This window comes from Chionomys nivalis, chromosome 1, assembly GCF_950005125.1.
Source record: "Chionomys nivalis chromosome 1, mChiNiv1.1, whole genome shotgun sequence".
Classification (NCBI taxonomy): Eukaryota; Metazoa; Chordata; class Mammalia; order Rodentia; family Cricetidae; genus Chionomys; species Chionomys nivalis.
In genome coordinates, this window is record NC_080086.1 from 138,260,607 (window position 1) to 138,278,436 (window position 17,830).

The 17,830-nt window shown below is 37.8% G+C and overlaps 1 protein-coding gene across 7 annotated transcripts in view; it reads right to left on the minus strand.

Moving 5' to 3' along the window:
• The window catches only part of Ncoa1 (nuclear receptor coactivator 1), a 219,073-nt gene that overhangs the window by 151,764 nt on the left and 49,479 nt on the right, over nucleotides 1-17,830 (minus strand). For 6 of the 7 annotated variants that reach the window (XM_057758898.1, XM_057758975.1, XM_057758721.1 and 3 more), the window contains exon 2: nucleotides 5,830-5,964. The gene's annotated coding sequence lies outside the window, so the exon portion shown is untranslated. Of the gene's footprint in view, nucleotides 1-5,829; nucleotides 5,965-7,469; nucleotides 7,489-17,830 lie in introns of those variants that run through there. The other variant, XM_057758859.1, reaches the window with a different exon arrangement.

Genomic DNA, 17,830 nt, shown 5'->3' on the forward strand with positions numbered 1-17,830 from the left:
TCCTCTGCAGTGTGGCCGTGTGTTTTTGTTTTGTTCTGATACAATCTCATTTGTCCATTCTTGCTATTTTGTTATGAACTTTCTGAGTGTCCTATTCAGAAAGTCTTTGCCTATGCCTATATCTTCAAGTATTTTCCCTTACCAGGTTCAGTTTCAAGTTTTAAATTAAAGCCTATATCCATGTTGAGTAGATTATTATACAGGGCCAAAGATGGGAATATGGTTTCATTCTTTTACATGCAGATATACCAGATATTCCAACACAGTTTGTTGAAGATGCTATCTTTCTCCAATGTATGGTCTGGGAACCTTTGTCAAAAATCAGATGACTGTAGCTGTGTGGGTTTATCCCCGGGGGGGCGGTATTTTATTTTTTATTACATTGGTCTACATGTCTGGTTTTGTGCCATTAACATGCTGTTTTTTGCTCTGATGGCTCTGTAGTATAATTTCAGATTAGTTATTGTGATACCTCCAGAACTGTTCCTTCAGCAAAGGACTGCTTTAGCTATTGATGCTCGTTTGTACTATCATATGAATCTTAGAACAGTCTTTTTTTCTATTGGGAAGATTATCATTAGAATTTTAATTGTACTGAATCTTAGATCATTTTAAATAAGTAGCTATTTTCACAATATTATTTCTGCTAATCCAAGAACTTGGGAAGCCTTTGGATTTTCTGGTATTCTCTTCAATTTCTCCCTTTCCCTCCTATTCCCGCATCACCAGTTTTCTGTGATTGGGACTGTTCTGCCTTCTTCCTTGCCATGTGTATTATTGGCATTCTGAAAAGTTACTGATTTTCTTTTGTCAATGTATCCTGATACTTCACTGAAAGTATTTATCAGATCTAAGAGATCTATGGTAGTGTTGTTACAGTCTTTTATGTATAGGGTTATACTGTTTACAAATGGGGTAATTTGACTTCTTCCTTTTCTGTTTGTATCTCTTTTATTTCTTTGGCTTGATTTAGTGCTCTAGCAAAGACTGTGAGTACATTATATTAAATAAGGACATAAAAAGTTGGGCACCCTTGGCTCATCCCCCACTTTAAAGGAAATGCTATAAAGTTTGCCATATATATCATTTATTGAGATACAGTCCTTCTATTCCTAGTTTCTTCAGAACTTTTATCATGAAGAATGTTAAATTTTGTTAAATGCCTTTTCTACATCTACTGAGAACATCTTGTGACTTCTGACCTGAAATGTATTTGTGTTTTGTTTGGGTTTTGTGTTGTTGTTAAATTGCTGATTTGTATATGGTTTATTCTTGCATCTCTTAAGTAAAGTCAAAGTGGTTATGGTGTTGATCTTCTTGATATGTTCTTGAATTCAGCTTATAAGTATTTTACTGAGAGCTTTTGTGCTTACACTCACTAGTAAAAGTGCTATACAATGTTCTCTTCTTGTTGCTAGTTTTCCTGTCCTGCTTCAGTGTCTGGAGGACTCCGACTTCACACAAGAGCTTTGCTACTGTCTCATCCATAGGCACGTGAAGACAGCTGGTGTTAGCTGGTGTAGAATACCACAGTGAATACAACTGTTCCTGTGCTTTTCTTTGTTGAGGGTTTTCTTTATTATCGCTTCAATTTTGCTGCATGTTATAGATCTGATTACAAGTTGTATGTATATGTCCTCTTGATTTAATTTTAGTAAGTCATATGTGTCTAGATTTTCCAGTATTTTGGACTACAGGTCTTCAAAGAGGTCTCTAATTGACCTCTGCATCCAGCAGAATATGTTCTAACAGACCCCTTTCCATCTCTAACTTTATTAACTTAGGTCTTCTCTCTGGTTAATTTGGCTACAGGTTTGTTAATCATTTTTTAAATACTTTGTTTTATTCATTCTAGTACTGTTCTGTTAGTCTACATTTCATTAATTTCAGCATGGTTTTTACTATTTGTTTCTATCTACTAATTTGGATTTTGCCTTGTTCTTTTTATAAGGTCTTTTGGTACAATCATTTAAAGTTATTTGAGTTCGCTCTGACTTCTTTTAAAGTTTTTATTTATGTTTGTGTGGATATATGCATGTGTGTGTGCACAGAGGTCAAAAGTTAACGGCAGGTAGCTTCCTCAACCTCTGCACCATAGTTTTTGAGAAAGGCTCTCTCTTGTATGTGTAGGTGCATGCCTATGTACACGAATGTAGAGGCCAAAGCAAGATACTGAATCTTGCCATACCACTATAACCTGCAGCCTTGAGACAGGGCTTCACACTGAACGCACAGCTTGGGTTCCTGAGCTTCAGCTAGGCTGGCTGGACAGTAAACCCTTGGGATACAGGACAGTCTCTCACTGAACCAGACACTCACTAATTTGATTAGACTGACTGGTGGGCAAGCCTTAGGGAGCCTTCTGCTGCTACCACTCAGCTATAAACTTCCCTCCTAGAAATTCGTTAGCTATATCCCAAAGGTTCAGGTAAGCGAACTTCCCTACTGTTATCTGACTCTAGAAATTTTTAACTCCCTTATCTATTTTGATAACTTTGTAAAATAATCAAATACAGGAAAATAGTTAAACTCTTAGAGACTGAGTTAGTCTGTGGTATAAATCAGATTTTTCCAAAGTCCACATATTTCTTCTTTAACATCAAGACTTGTGATATTAATAAAGCTATAAATTGAGACTGTTTGAAATACTAAATCAGACCCTCTGAAATAAGAAAAAGAAATTTATCACTTATAAATTAATATTTATCCAATTTTACCAAGACACAAACTCATAATGAATAAACATTTTCACCTGTGTCAATAGCAGACAATACCATGGCAAAACATAATTCTATAGTTGCTGACCACTTATTTCTTTACAATTTCTGAAAAGATATGGGTTTAGTGACCAAACACACCTTACAGCCTCAATTTTTACAATGCTGAATCAAGATGGAAATATATTACTGAATACTAATTCTTTTCCCTGGAAGAAAGCAGGATACGAATTGCTATCACGGTGCAATCTCTTTTACTCAACAATCCAAGACGCCCTTTCTTGTAGTTTTTTGGTAGTTGTTTGTTCTTTGAACTGAAGGAACAAATGCAACTTCTCTGAGCTACAAGTGGCTTTAAAATAAATCAACCAATCAAGCGGCCAAAACAAGATTCAAACAAGAAACCTTTGTACCTTTAGTCCTAGCCAGTAACACCTAAAAGAAGTGTTGTTATTTTATCAAAATATCAGCGCTTTCCTTCTACCGAAAAACAAAATACCCAACAGCATGCGTGTAGCAGTAACAGCTTCTCCAATGTGATGGCTTTGATAAAACATTTTTGCCAAAAGCTCATTTTACTTTCTCTCCAAGCATAATATTTATCATTAACTTTGAAACTGGTTTTACAAGCTTCTCAGTCGTAGTATGTACTGAGATGTTTTGTGCTATGAAAAGGAAATTTCTAGATACTTTAGTAGTAGGGCATTCTGGTTTTAATGATAATTTCATTAATATCATTCCAAAATCCATTTATATTGTTTTATACACATATTTTATTTTTTTAGCACAAGCCTAAACACTAATTATTACAAAGCTAAGAAGTATGAATTCAGTTTCCCTGGTGCCATGAAAGGCACAGCAGCAGCACAGCACAGGCCTAGACCTCCCATCACCTACTTTAACAAAATTTGTTTCCAACTCTTTACTCAGTCCAGACAAGATTGTTTTAACAGGTAATATTGTAGCTGTGAAAACTGTAATAAAAAACATATAATCTGGATAATTTTCTATGGCCTTAACTCATTCTCTCATGTTTTATTGATTTCACGTAACTGGAACCCACCATGTAACATAATCCCACAATCTTACATTCTAAACTTCTCTAAAGCCTTATCAGAGAGTACATACAGTTCAAAGGTATTATGAAACTTGCAATTCTCTGTTTTCAAAACAAAAGTAAATATGAATACAGACATTACCTTGCTATATTGAAGAGGTATCTGAAACTGACTAATTCAAATTCACTAGAAAGAGATATAAGACGGTAGGAGACAGCTCTCAGACACAGTCTCATTCTGAGATTCCTGGAGGCAGGATCGCCATTTTGGACCAGTGACTGGCTGTTTTGTTTTTCTGACCTCCTAGTTGAACCCCAATTTCTGTATCTGGGTTTTTATAAATGATGCTACATTCAGCATCATTTATAAAAAAGGTCTACAGTAATTTACATCTTTCCACAAATCTAAAATCCATTTTTATTGTTGTTGTTTGTTTTGTAAAGCTTAAGGCATTCAAGTGATATGAAGTAAATTAAGAAGAAATATCACGGGGCTGGAGAGATGGCTCAGTGGTTAAGAGCATTGCCTGCTCTTCCAAAGGTCCTGAGTTCAATTCCCAGCAACCACATGGTGGCTCACAACCATCTGTAATGAGGTCTGGCGCCCTCTTCTGGCCTTCAGGCATACAGACAGAATATTGTATACATAATAAATAAATATTAAAAAGAAGAAGAAATATCACCTAGAAAAAGTTATGTACAATGGCTCTAAGAGTAAGACAAACCATATGCTGACTTAAAATGACACACACACATACACTTGGAAAGGTGGAATGTACCTATCTACTAGACAACAGCACACTTTCTACCTGATATGAGCTAGCTTTTCCCTCTTCTGGGAGGGAATTCTTTTACAACTGAGGTAAACAGGATTACCACAGCATGAATTCTCATTCTTTTTAATATACTATTTTCCATATTTTCTTCACAAAATAGAAAAATATGGACTTAGTCCTACTAATAGGTGAAACATTATTCTCAGTTCTTTACCTTTATATTCTAACAATATACTATTTTCTAAATAACTGTTAAAAGAGACCTAGATATCAATCAGCTTTGCCTATCCTAATATACATTCCCTCCATTTATGTAATAAAGAAAAAATTTATTTTTTAAACAAAACACACAAATAACTCTCTTCTGTTTCTAATTTTTACATAGATAACTACCGTTGTGTTTATTTCCTTTGATATTACATTCCTTTTGGGGATTAGTCATCTTATGTTATTCTCTAAAGTGGAGATCCACCCCATGTTTTAGAAGTCACTTGACTCTCTATATATCTTGCCTTTCTCCTCCAAGTGAAACTAGTTCACCAGATTCAAAGGTCCCACAGGAGTAACAGTGACATTTCTGGTGGCTAGAAAATCCTTAACACTTAGTTTAAGAGAAAAGGAAAAAAGTGTCTAACTGAAACATGTTATGATCATCACCAAAGGCCTCACTATGAATGACTAGGCTCTGTTAGGACACTGGATTTAGTGGTTAATGTCAAGAATCATGACATAATCAAATAACCATTAAATTGACTTTCTTTTTAGTTTTGTGGAAACAGGATCTCACTGTGAGGCCAGGATGGCCTAAATTTCATGATGATTCCCTATCTCAGCCTCCTAAAGGCTGGAAATGCAGGTAGGCACAGGATTCTCAGGTAACATTACTCCAATCCTAGTATGGCTTACTGAATATCAATTAATCTTCAGTCTATTTCTTAAAGAGTGGAGTAAGGCAGGCCATGGGGAAGAGTGGACTGGTCTTTAAAAGCTAAACCCTTGCTGGGCTGCGGTGGCGCACACCTTTAATCCCAGCACTCGGGAGGCAGACGCAGGTGGATCGCTGTGAGTTTGAGGCTAGCCTGGTCTACGAGAGCTAGTTCCAGGATAGGCTCCAAAGCTACAGAGAAACCCTGTCTTGAAAAACAAAACAAAACAAAAACAACAACAAAAAGCTAAACCCTCTAACATGTAAGAACAGTTAAACTTCCCAAACCTACATATAGAGCATTATGAAATCACCACCAGCAAGTCAAGTTAAGTAAAATTGTGCCTCAAATACCTTTGAATAGGGAGAAATTCTGAATGTTGGTGTCTTCATTAGGAAGCAAGGTTTCCTCCCACGTGATCTTGTCTAATGATCCTTGGCTTTATCATCAGATCGGTTCCAGTTACATTTTCATTAGTATGGACAGATCTAAAGCAGAAGAAAGAAGGCACATTTAGGCCACAGAAATCCATTAGGCACACAAGGGTTCTTAGATGCTCTAATTGGATAAGAATGCCAATTCTCATTGTATCACTACTGCAGGTGGAAAAGAAATTAAATCCAAGATTACAGGAATAACAGAGAAATATAAAAAGTTGATGGGAAGTTGACTGCCTTTTTTTTTTTAAGTTCAGGTCCCTTATGGAGAGCTGCAGCAAACTGAGTTTTCACTGATGTCCCAAAGAATCAAAAGGCCTCAGACTACACCCAGACAGAACTGCTGAAGTCATCCAAGCAACATCCTCTACACCCTGCCCCAGGTAAAACCAAACAATAAAAAGAGACAGAAGATCCAGAATAAAAAAATTTAGGGCTAGCAAAGAACCCAGTATTATGGCTAGTGTTCATATTTGGACCACTGGTAATGCTGACTGTCCCTACTTCACCTCAGAATTACACCAAGCAGTGGGGACCTTACAGGGAGAGCTTTCTTAAGAAATGTGAGTCCTAATGGCTTTAGTTTAATCACTCAGGGAGAAGTCAGCATGCTAGGAATCTAACCCTGCCAACTAACTGAGCTGTATACCAACCCTAAGAGCTAACTCTTCATTCACATCCCTCTAAACCACAAACAGATAACCAAGCTCCAGAGATGATCACTCTATTGGGTCAATTTAGGACCCTGGGCTACTTAATTCCTTCTGTGGTCCCCAGGACTAATGTTCAGCCAGCTGTATTTGAACGCTAACCATCTGGACAACTACCTTCTCTCCTATTTTCATGCCCACAGTGTTTTCTGCTTTTCACCCACCCTATTTATTCCACAACTGCTGTCCTTTATTCCACACAAATTGGCAAGTGTCTGAAAAAAGCGTTTCGCATCACTAATAAACAGGGAAATGCAAATCAAAATCACAATGAGATATCATCTCACTTCAATAAGAATGGGCACTATCAAAAAGACAAAAGACAGCAAGTGCTGATGAGGATGTGGAAGAAAGGGAACCCTTGTACACTGTGGTTGGGAATGCAAATTACTACCTCCATTATGGAAAACAGTATGGAGATTCCTCAAAAATTAAAAATAGAACTACCATATGATCCAGAAACTCCATTTCTGGATCTATATCCAAAGGAAATGAAATCAGTACATCAAAGAGACATCTGCACTCCAATGCTCATTGTAGCACTATTCATAATAGCCAAGAAATGAGAACAACCGAAGTGCCCATCCACTGATGAATGGGTAACGATAATGTGGTGTACATACCCATAAAACAGATTGAAATCCTGTCATTTGTGACAAAATGGCTGGAACTGAAGATAATTACAATAATTGACATAAGCCTGAAGGATGAGTACTGCATAATCTCACTCACATGTGGAATATAAAAGTTCATCTTGTAGATGTTAAGAATAAAATGGTCATGACCAGAGGCTGAAGAGATTAGGAGCAGAGAGCGACGGGAAGAGACTGAGCAATATGTACTAACCTAGATAGAAATAGGAAATTCTGGCGGTCTGTCGTACAGTGGTGTTACTGTACAGCATTGTAATATATACTTCAAAAAGCTAGGAGAAAGAAATTAAGTGTTTTTACCATAAAGAAATGATGTTTGGAGAGATAAACACAACTAGACAAAAACATTACATAATGAACATATACGTGTATCAACACCATTGGACCCCTGAAGTTTCCTGGTTGGAAAGTTCAGGTTATGTGGCAAGTTTCAGGCCAATGAGAGATCCTATCTCAAAAAACAAGGTGGACAGTAACTGAGGAACAACAGCTGAGGTTCTACTCTGTGCTTCACACTCATGTGCACACATGTATGTGTGCACACACAAACACACACAGAAGACAGAAATTACCTGATGCCCCATAAATAAGTACAATTTTTATATTTTCATCCATCAGTTAAAAAGATACATTTAAAAATTCTACCTCATAGTAGGGTAGTGTTGGCATACAACTTTAATCCCAGTACTCAGGGTGCAGAGGCAGGTGGATCTCTGTGAGTTCAAGGCCAGCCTGGTCTATAAACCAAGTTCCAGGACAGCCAGGACTGTTGCACAGAGAAATCCTGTCTTGAAAAAACAAAAATAAATTAATATAACTGTACAGTTTATATATAAATTTAAAAATACATGTACAATAATCTTAAATTGGATTTAGGGAAATGGGCCAGTGGACCAAAAGCTTGCTGTACAAGCATTGGGGACCTGAGTTCAGATCTCCAGTAGCCATGTAAAAGCTGGGTATGGTGGTGAGCATCTGCATGCCGAATAATCAGGGCTGAAGTCACAGCTCTCCAGAGCTGAAAGGCTAGCCCATCTAACTGAACTGATGAGCTCCAGGGTTGGTGAAGAGACCATGTCTTAGAAAAATAATAATGTGAAAAATACTCAACATTGGCCTCTGGCCTCCACAAGCACACACACATTTGCATGTATGTTTATATATGGGTACATACACACAAGTACATACATACATGCACCAAACACATATAAATTTTAAAAACCTAAAATGTTTATTCTATTAATAAACAAGTTCCCTTCTATACCATTTTATCTTTTCTTTCAAGCTGACCCCATGAGTCCATCTGAAACTTATTAACTGCTATTCACACTGAAAAATAGAGGGATAATCCTCAAAGAAACAGGTCTCAAAATCTGAAATCATGCTTGCTGAGGGTTGATTTCCATGGGCTTGAGACAAATGAAACAAAGTATACAAGAGATAAAGGCCAGGAATGTTCTGCTCTACTTGGAGGAGACAGTAAATGCTTTGCTAAGGAAGTAGTCCCCCTGATTAAATTTTCATAAATGAGGCAAATAAAGAAAAATGAAAGCATTGTAGAAGATCAGCAAGAAGAGACATTTGAAATGGCATATACCTTGTCAAACACTCTCTCTGATAGTTGAAATAGGAAATGTCCCCAACAGGCTCATGTGAATGAGCACTTAGTTCCAGGTGGTGCACTGATTAGGAAGCTTATGGAGTCTTTAGGTGGTGGAGCCTTGCTAGAGGAAATACATCACTGGAGCTGGGCCTTGAGAGTTTATGCCTTTGCTCTATTTCCTATTTTCTCTCTCTGCTTCCTATGTATAGATAAAATATGATCAGTCAACTTTCTGCTTCTGCCACCATGCCATGCGTTTCCCCATGATGGACTTCATCTCTCTGGAACCATAAGCTAAAATAAATCCTTTCTTCATTTAAGTTGCTTTTGTCAGTGTATTTTATCATAGCAGCAACAAAGTAATTAATACAGAAACTGGTACCAGGAAACAGCGTTTGTTGCTGTGAAGAACCTGCCTATGTTGTTTTTCAGAAGAATGTGAAAGACTCTGGAACTTTGGACTAGCAAAGCTATTGAATGTTATGAGCAGAGCTTAGTGGGCGATTCTCATAGAAGCCTTGAAGGCAGTACTGCTGAAGGTAATGAAGACAGTGGAGGTTCGGCTTATGGGGTTTCTGAGATGAACAAGGACTCTATCAGCAATTGGGCTAAAAGCCTTTCATATGACAGTTTGCCAAAGAATCTAGCTGTATTCTGTCCATGTCCCGAGAATCTGCATCCACTAAATTAAAACACAGAAGGCTAATTTCTTTGGCAGAGGAAATTTTAAGATAACATAATGCTGAGTCTGTAGCCTGGTTATTACTGATTACTCTAACACAGGTATAAAATGAAAAAAAAAACAGCAACAGATGGGTCATAAAGAAATGAAAGATGTACAGTTTGGTGAGGAAGCTGAAGACTGTAGTCAAGACATGTGTTGAAAAGAGGCAGTAATGGTTAAAGAGTTTAACCATTAGAGAGAGCCTTCTGCTCTGCACTGGAAAAACAGAGAAGCTACCCTCAGGGTCAAACCCACCAGTATGCCTCCAACTTATGATGAGAACCGAAGGGATTCCTTGCTCCTATCAAGTAACTGCCTAGTGAGGTTTTCATCAGTTTCCATGTGTAGAAGCTTCTGTAGCTGTCGTCCAGGGGGTCAGGGAACATCCTAAGCTGGCAGATGAACATGGTAGTCTCATCTATGTGGTAATGGTTCTAGAGACAAGAAACAAGATTAAAGAGACATGGGTTCTTCCCCCACAGTTTATGAGAGTCACTGAGGCTAGGCAATGTGTGGCAGGATTGGAGTCCATGTGAGTAGATCTTAAGAGGCCACTGGTAAAATCAGTTAATGTGAAGCAACCTAGATTACATGGAGTTACTAAGATGTTGGAGATGCCAGAACTGTAAGATAAGCACCAAGGAGAACAGCTTACTGGGAGTTGATCTAGTCCACAGGGGGCAAAAGTGTTAGATAGCAAAGCTGAAGGGGCAGAGCAATCTAAGCCCTTTAAAATTCAAGACCTAGACACATGACAGGATTTAGTGTTTGCCCTGCTGGGTTTCAGGCTCGCTTTGGTCTATTTTTTTCTCATTGGTTCCTCCATTCCTTTTTGGAATGCTAATGTATACTTTGTATTATGGAACTATGTGGTTTTTTTCATTTATTTTTACTTTACAAGGGGTCACAGTTAAGAGATTGCCTTGTATCTCAGAAGACACTTTGAGTTTTGGCCTTTTGAACAGTGGGAAGACCATTAAAGGTTACAGGGGATGTTGAAGAAGTTGAACTAAATGCATTCTGCATCATGTGTTGGTCATGGGACTGCTTTTTCTTTCTGCTTCCTGTGTGTGGAAGAAAATATGATCAGCCACTTTCTTTTTTAAAAAAAATATTTATTTATTATGTATACAATATTCTGTCTGTGTGTATGTCTGCAGGCCAGAAGAGGGCACCAAACCTCATTACAGATGGTTGTGAGTCACCATGTGGTTGCTGGGAATTGAACTCAGGACCTTTGGAAAGGTAGGCAATACTCTTAACCACTGAGCCATCTCTCCAGCCCCCATCAGCCACTTTCTTGCTCCTGCTACCATGCCACACTTTCCCCAGTATAATGAACTCCATCTCTCTGGAACCAAAAGCTAAAAGACACCTTTTCTTCCTTAAGGTGCTTTGCCAGTGTGTTTGTCAGTGTGTTCTATCACAGCAGCAGAAAAGCAGCTAATGAAACTCCAAGCAGTTCCACTTTTACACAGATGCAGAAAGCCACAAAAACATGCCATCCCCTGATTGGGGGTGGGGGATCACACAGAAATAGACAGATGCAGACACGCAGATACACACACACACACACACACACACACACACACACTCTTATTCTAACAAAGAATGGTGCAGAATAGTACAACCAAGTAAATTTATTATTTACCAAGTAAGTCTAGTAAAATTCCTAGTAAAATTTTTTCTCCTTGGAAGTATAAGCTCCTCCAAGAAATGACTGTAAACGGTTTGGTAAATCACAGAAAAAGAAGAAAAAAAGGTTCAGTAAGAACCTAGCTGAAATTCTAATGAATTCTTCAAAATCTAGTATAAACCAGTATGCCATTTTGGAATAGCTGTGGATCCCCAGACACAAAGACTTAACTGGAAGATAATCTTCATGCCTCAAACAGATATCCCAAGAAAGATTAGAAATATGACAGGAAAGGCTACCTTCAATTAGTAAGAGACCCATGGCACATAGAATCAAGATCTGAGCTCTGGTCCCCAGAACTCAAGAAACAGGCCAGTAATTTTCATGGTGGCATGTGTCTATAATCTCACACTGTGGGTTGGGAAGACTAGCAGATTTCTGAAGCTCATTTTTCAACCAATCAAGCAGAATCAATGAACTTCAGAATTAGTGAAACCTGTCTCAAAAAATAAAAATGGAGAACAGTCCTGCAAGATACCCTATGTCGATCTCTGACTTCCACATGCATGTGCACACGGGTGTACATACACAGAGTAAGAAAGGAGTCCAGAGAAGCCCTGAATTATTAGAACAATATGCAGGAAGAATCTAGGAATGGGTCTAAAAGCTTGCCTGTTCTCCAAAAGGGGGAAAAAGCCTAGAATTTAGAGAAACAATAGAAAACCTTTCACTTCGGTATCCAGGCAGAAGTCATTGCTTAAAGGGAGAGTAAAATCAAAATGCTTAAGCCCCTGGGGAGGGGATGTGGTTTGGAAAAAACTCAGTGTGAGAAACAAAGAATACTGTTGCTAGGGTTGAGGAACAAGAAAAGGTAATGGGCAAGGAATGCTGCACCAATCACAAGGAGACATCTAATACAACTAGGGGAAGGGTAGGGGGTTCCTGTCCAGGACTAACCACAAATAAATAGTAGAATATGACTTCCATAAGGGAACAAGAACAAGAATGCTGACAAAGCCCAAACCTCAATGCCTGACTGCAATTCATTCCAGATCAGAACAAAGAGAAGCCATATCGATCATTAGGAGATGGACAACCACATAAAATGCAATCCTCTGTGGAACAGATGTGCGAAGACTGCTGGAAGGTGAGTGGTGCAAAACAAAGAGGGCAAACAGCATGCAATGCCGTGTGCAGTGATCTAGACACAGTGAGCAGAAGATAGTGTTTAGGAAGTTTAAAGCCAGGGGTAAACTAAAAGTAATGACTGCAAACCCAAATCCAGCTCAGTTCCTGACACATGGACTCAAGGCACAGCACAGAGGACCAGAGAGAACTGCAGAAGAAGAACACCCACATCTCCTCTGTCCCTCTGCAAGGACTCACCATAAGGAAAAACTTAGGATGCATGAACAACAGCAAAAAAACCAGACGTTTAGGGCGGAAGACGAGGCTCAGCAGGTAAAGGTGCTTGTTGCTCTTGCAGAAGTCCAATATTCAGTTTCTAGCATCTACATTAGGTTGCTCACAACCTACATACAACTCTAGCTCAAGGGAATCAACACCTTTTTCTGGCCTCCATAGGCCATACATACACATACATACACATTAAAAAGTAATAGTAAAAGAAATCTAAAAAAAAAACCCTTCTACTAAGATTAAGAGATAAAACTACCAACAGAATCAGAAATGATAAAGTTGTTGAAACCATAGAAGACTTTCATGTAACCATAAAATTAGACAATCTAGTAAAAACAAAAAAGTAGACCAGTAAGTATGAGAAATGTTAAAGGAAGTTAGTTCTCCATGCAAGAGCATAATACCAGGTGAAAAACAAAAACAAAAAACAAATGAGGGGTGCTGGAAAAGGAAAATAAATATAAAAATATTTTTCCTCTTATTTTTCTTTTTCCCATTTTTGTATTTTTATGAGTGATGTGTATGCTTGTGTACATGTTTACAGGTATGTAGGCATACTTGTGTGTGTAAGTGCACATGAACATTGTTACTCATGTATGTTGGAGGCCTGAGGCTGATGTAGGGAAACACTATCCATCAATCTTCCATCTTATTCAATGAGGTAATCCTCTCAAACAAACCCAGAGCTTACCAATATGGCTAGATTTGCTAGCCAGCTTGCTCTGACGATCTTCTAGGGTCTTTGCCTTCCAAAACTGAAATTCCAGGCAGCTGCCATGAGCATCCAAGATTTACATGGGTACTGGTCCTCATGATTGTAGGGCAGGTTAACTAACCACTAAACAATCTTCCCAGCTCTCCTCTTATTTCTGTTCATTTGAAGTTATAACTAATTAAACATAATATAATATACTGTAGGGTACAAAATATATAAAGAAATTTAAAAATGTGCTATAGCATAAAATGGAAGATTAAAATGAGACCAACTTGCCATAAGTCTATCATATGACATATGGAATGACATTATTTTAAGCAAGATGTGAAATGCTGAAGACATGCATCTTTTTAAATTTGTTTTATTTTGTTTTTGAGGCAGGATTTTACTATATAGTTTTGGCTGTCCTGTAATGGGGTGGCTTCGCTGGGACCCAAGATAAAAGGTGTGCACCCTCTCTACACCTTTTCCCACGGGACATTGCTGTGCTTGGATTTCTCATTTCCTGTTTCTTGAGTTTTCCCCTTATAATAAATAAAATATAATTGTTTTATCCTTCGCTAGCCTGGTTATTTCTACAGTCATGGAACACACTATTCAGACCGGGCTAGCTTCGAACTCTCAGAGATCCACCAGCCTCTGCCTCCTGAGTATTGGGATTAAAGGTGGCTAAAATAGTCCATCTTTTAAATTTTTGGATTAATAGTTCTCACCAGGAACAAATATTCTCCCAACATCACCCTACACACACAAAGAACTTTTAACAAAGCCTACATACACACATGCATAAAACACACACACACACACAAAAAAAAAAAAGACGAAGAAATAAAACAGATTAAATGAAAGAGTCATGTGCTCAAATTAAATCAAGGGCCTCAACATAGATTTCTACCATTCAAAAGATACTATCCTAAAAACATAATGTTAAGCAATAAATTAGCTGTAAAATAAATATCTGATAAAGAACCTGTTTCTAGAATACAATGAATTGTTTAACACAGCAAGAAAATGCGTATCCAATAAAGTAATAGGGAAATATCTGAACAATGCAAAGATGACAACTCTCAACACATAATCTAGATAATCCAACTTGTATGTTTAATCTCTCCCACTAACCCTTTGCCCATTCCTGTCTAAATGTTTAATTCAATATTCTGGTTCAAACGAGGAAATATGCATAAATGAAAAACAGTACTCTCCCTTAGCTGTGGTTTTGTTTTTTAGTTTGAATTATCTGTTGTAGTCAATGGTAGTGCAAAATATTAAATAGAAAATTCCAAAACAATTTATATAAATTTTAAATGTATGTCACTCAGAGTAGTACAACAAATTCTATGCCATCCCATTCTGAAATGAAGAGAATAGATACTTTTCTTGAGGTGTTCTCAGAATGTCAACAGTAGCCTGAGGCTATGTTGCACTGCCCAGGTCATTTACTCAACTTCAGCAGATCACATGGGCACTACAACATCTCATTTCATTACGAGAAAGGTAAATACTTACACATTCTTACAGTAGAGTAAGATATGTTTTAGTCCTCCACTCCATCTTCATGTTGGTGATCCAACCAATGCCTTGGAAGCACTAGGCAAACCCTTTACCATTAAACCACGTTCTCAGATGCTTCCTCCTGTGTAGTATAGCTCATCTCATATCATTTTTATATAATCTCCACATATATAATCCTTTAAACAATTTCACAATATTAAATGATGTATGTAATTTAATTAGTATCTCACTGGTACTGCTTCAAATATTTTGACACTGCCATCAATACTATGTTACTCAGGAAGTAAAATTACTTAGCTAAAGTACCCATATTTTAATTATAATTTTTGTTTTGTTTGTTTTTTGAGACAGGGTCTCTCTACATTGACCTGGCTGCCCTGAAGCTCACTATATAGACCAGGCTGACTTTGAACTCACAGAGATCCTCCTGCCTCTGCCTCACAAGTGCTAGGACTAAAGGCATGAGCCACCACACCCAGCTTAATTATGATAATTTTTGATAAACTGTGCTCAACAAAGTTTAGTTGGGCTTTAGGAAAATAGAGAATGTGTCACCAACTTTCTATATCAGGATAAATTCTCATAGTACAGCTCCAATTACTCAGGATAAATTTGTACAGAATGAAAATAATAAGAGATTTTTATATACATACTTTATTTCATTTTTGGTTTTTTTTTTTTGAGACAAGGTCTCATTCTATAGCCTAGTCTGGCCTAGAACTGGCTATGTAGCCCAGTACTGAACTTGCAATCTTAAAATCTTCATTTCCCAAACACAGGGATTACAGATGTAAGCTACCACACCAGGCTAAAAAGATTGTAACAAGGCCTCACATGATTTTAAAATCCTTTAAATTAAGATAATTTTTATTTAACACTTATCCAATTTCTAACAGGATTACAATTAAAGCATAAGATCAATCAAAACCCTGTAAATCCAATTAAAAGATTGGATAATATGATTGGTGATAAGGCCACATGCTTTCCTCCAAAGATGACTCTCATGAATTCCTTCCTTTCAAGTACATTATATGACCTATCCATTTCCCAGACCCTTAACCCTGGCTGGCCCTGCATCTGACCAGGGGATATGATGGAAATGGTGTTCTTAAACTCCAGAAGTGGGAAGGACTAGCAGCTTCCTTCTTCTGCCCCTTGGAAGCCATAAGACAATGTAAGAGGTCTGAACATCTAACATCACGATGCTGTGGAGAAGCCATGTATAGATACTGGAAGTGTCAGTCATATGAGTGAAGTTACAGACAGAACAGTCCAGAGCAATAAGCAACTGAGTGTCACCCCAGCTGAGGCACCTAAGAGCAGAATCCCTAGCTAAATGGTGTCCGCACACTCTGGTTCCATATAACTGTCAAAGAAAGAAAGAAAGGAAGGAAGGAAGGAAGGAAGGAAGGAAGGAAGGAAGGAAGGAAGGAAGGAAGGAAGGAAGTTTGGGGCTAATTTTTGTTCTGTGTCATTAAGCAATTGAAACAGATACTATCAAGCTTATGGTAGTAGCAATTGCAAATACTGAGTGTCAAAATTCAATTCATCTATTCCAGGTGCTAAGTTTCCATTTGCTGACAAGAAGAAAACATGTGAAATTTCTATCAGGACTATATCAAGTTACTCAAGTAACAATGAACTTAGTGCACTTAGCTTCAGAGGTAATTTTCAAAAATGCACATTATTTAAATGATGTTTCTTGCAGAGAGGTTCTGTAAAGACAGATGACATATTAAATCAGAACTGAGCACACAGGCATTTTCATGTCATAGGAGACCAACATGACATGATCTTGATATTTTTGTTCTCTGAAGGCTTAATATAAGAAACTAGATGAATGCATGCATAATTAAGAGATTCACTAGACTGTCTTCCTCATAGCTGATGTTTTAAGGGGGTTTTTGATAGACATAAAATGACTGTCAGTTTCTGATTATAATAAATATTCTGCAACATTGGTCAAAGTTAAAGGTATATACTTTAGGGCCCCAAAGTCTCTCCTGGATTTCTTCTTGATTGCTCCCATGACAAACATCTTATGTTCTTTAACATATCCCATGAAAGTACCTCGATCTTAGCTTAAGTAATGTTCAATAACATCTGTTCAAAGAGTTTTCCTTCTCAGTCATGCAGTACAGCACGCACTTAAACTCCAGCCCCTTGGGGGTAACCAGGGATTCTTCATTGGAAGATACATAAATTGGATCATTTATTTAATCATTAATTTCTATTATATGAATTCAAGAATATTTATTTTTGATTGGGTTATAATCTAATATTATGGGTTTGATTTGTTTGTTGCTCAAATTGTTGCAGCACTTGGTCACTGGGTGCTTTTTTCAGATCAGTATCCCCATTCCTCTGCCAAGCTCTTTTAGAATTTGGAGTATTCCCTGTCCTGGCCTAAAATCTGCCATTCTCCAAAAATCCTAGTTTTTCTATTAAAGGGTTTTTAGTTTGTTTGTTTTCGAGACAGGGTTTCTCTGTGTAGCTTTGTAGCCTGTTCTGGCACTTGCTCTGTAGAACAGGTTGGCTTCAAACTTATAGAGATCTGCCTGCCTCTGCTTCCCGAGTACTGAGATTAAAGACATGCACCACCATGGCCCAACATATTAAGGAATATTTTTAACCCCCAAAGTCTGAGTGTTGTGTGAGTGCTACTTGGTATCACTGTCTCTAGGCCCTCCTGAATGAGATGGGAAAGAATGAGGGTAACGAGCCATCTGTTCATGTATATCCACAATCAGTTCTTTAGCTGGCTATACTAAACAAGCATTCATACTAATGTCTTTAGTACATGGTTCTGATGTGGGAGTGATTTCTTTCTAATCTGTTGCCTTCATTGGTTAATTAATAAAGAAACTGCCTAGGCCCATTTGATAGGCCAACCCTTAGGAGTAAACTGAACAGAATTCTGGGAGAAAGAAAGCCGAGTCAGACAG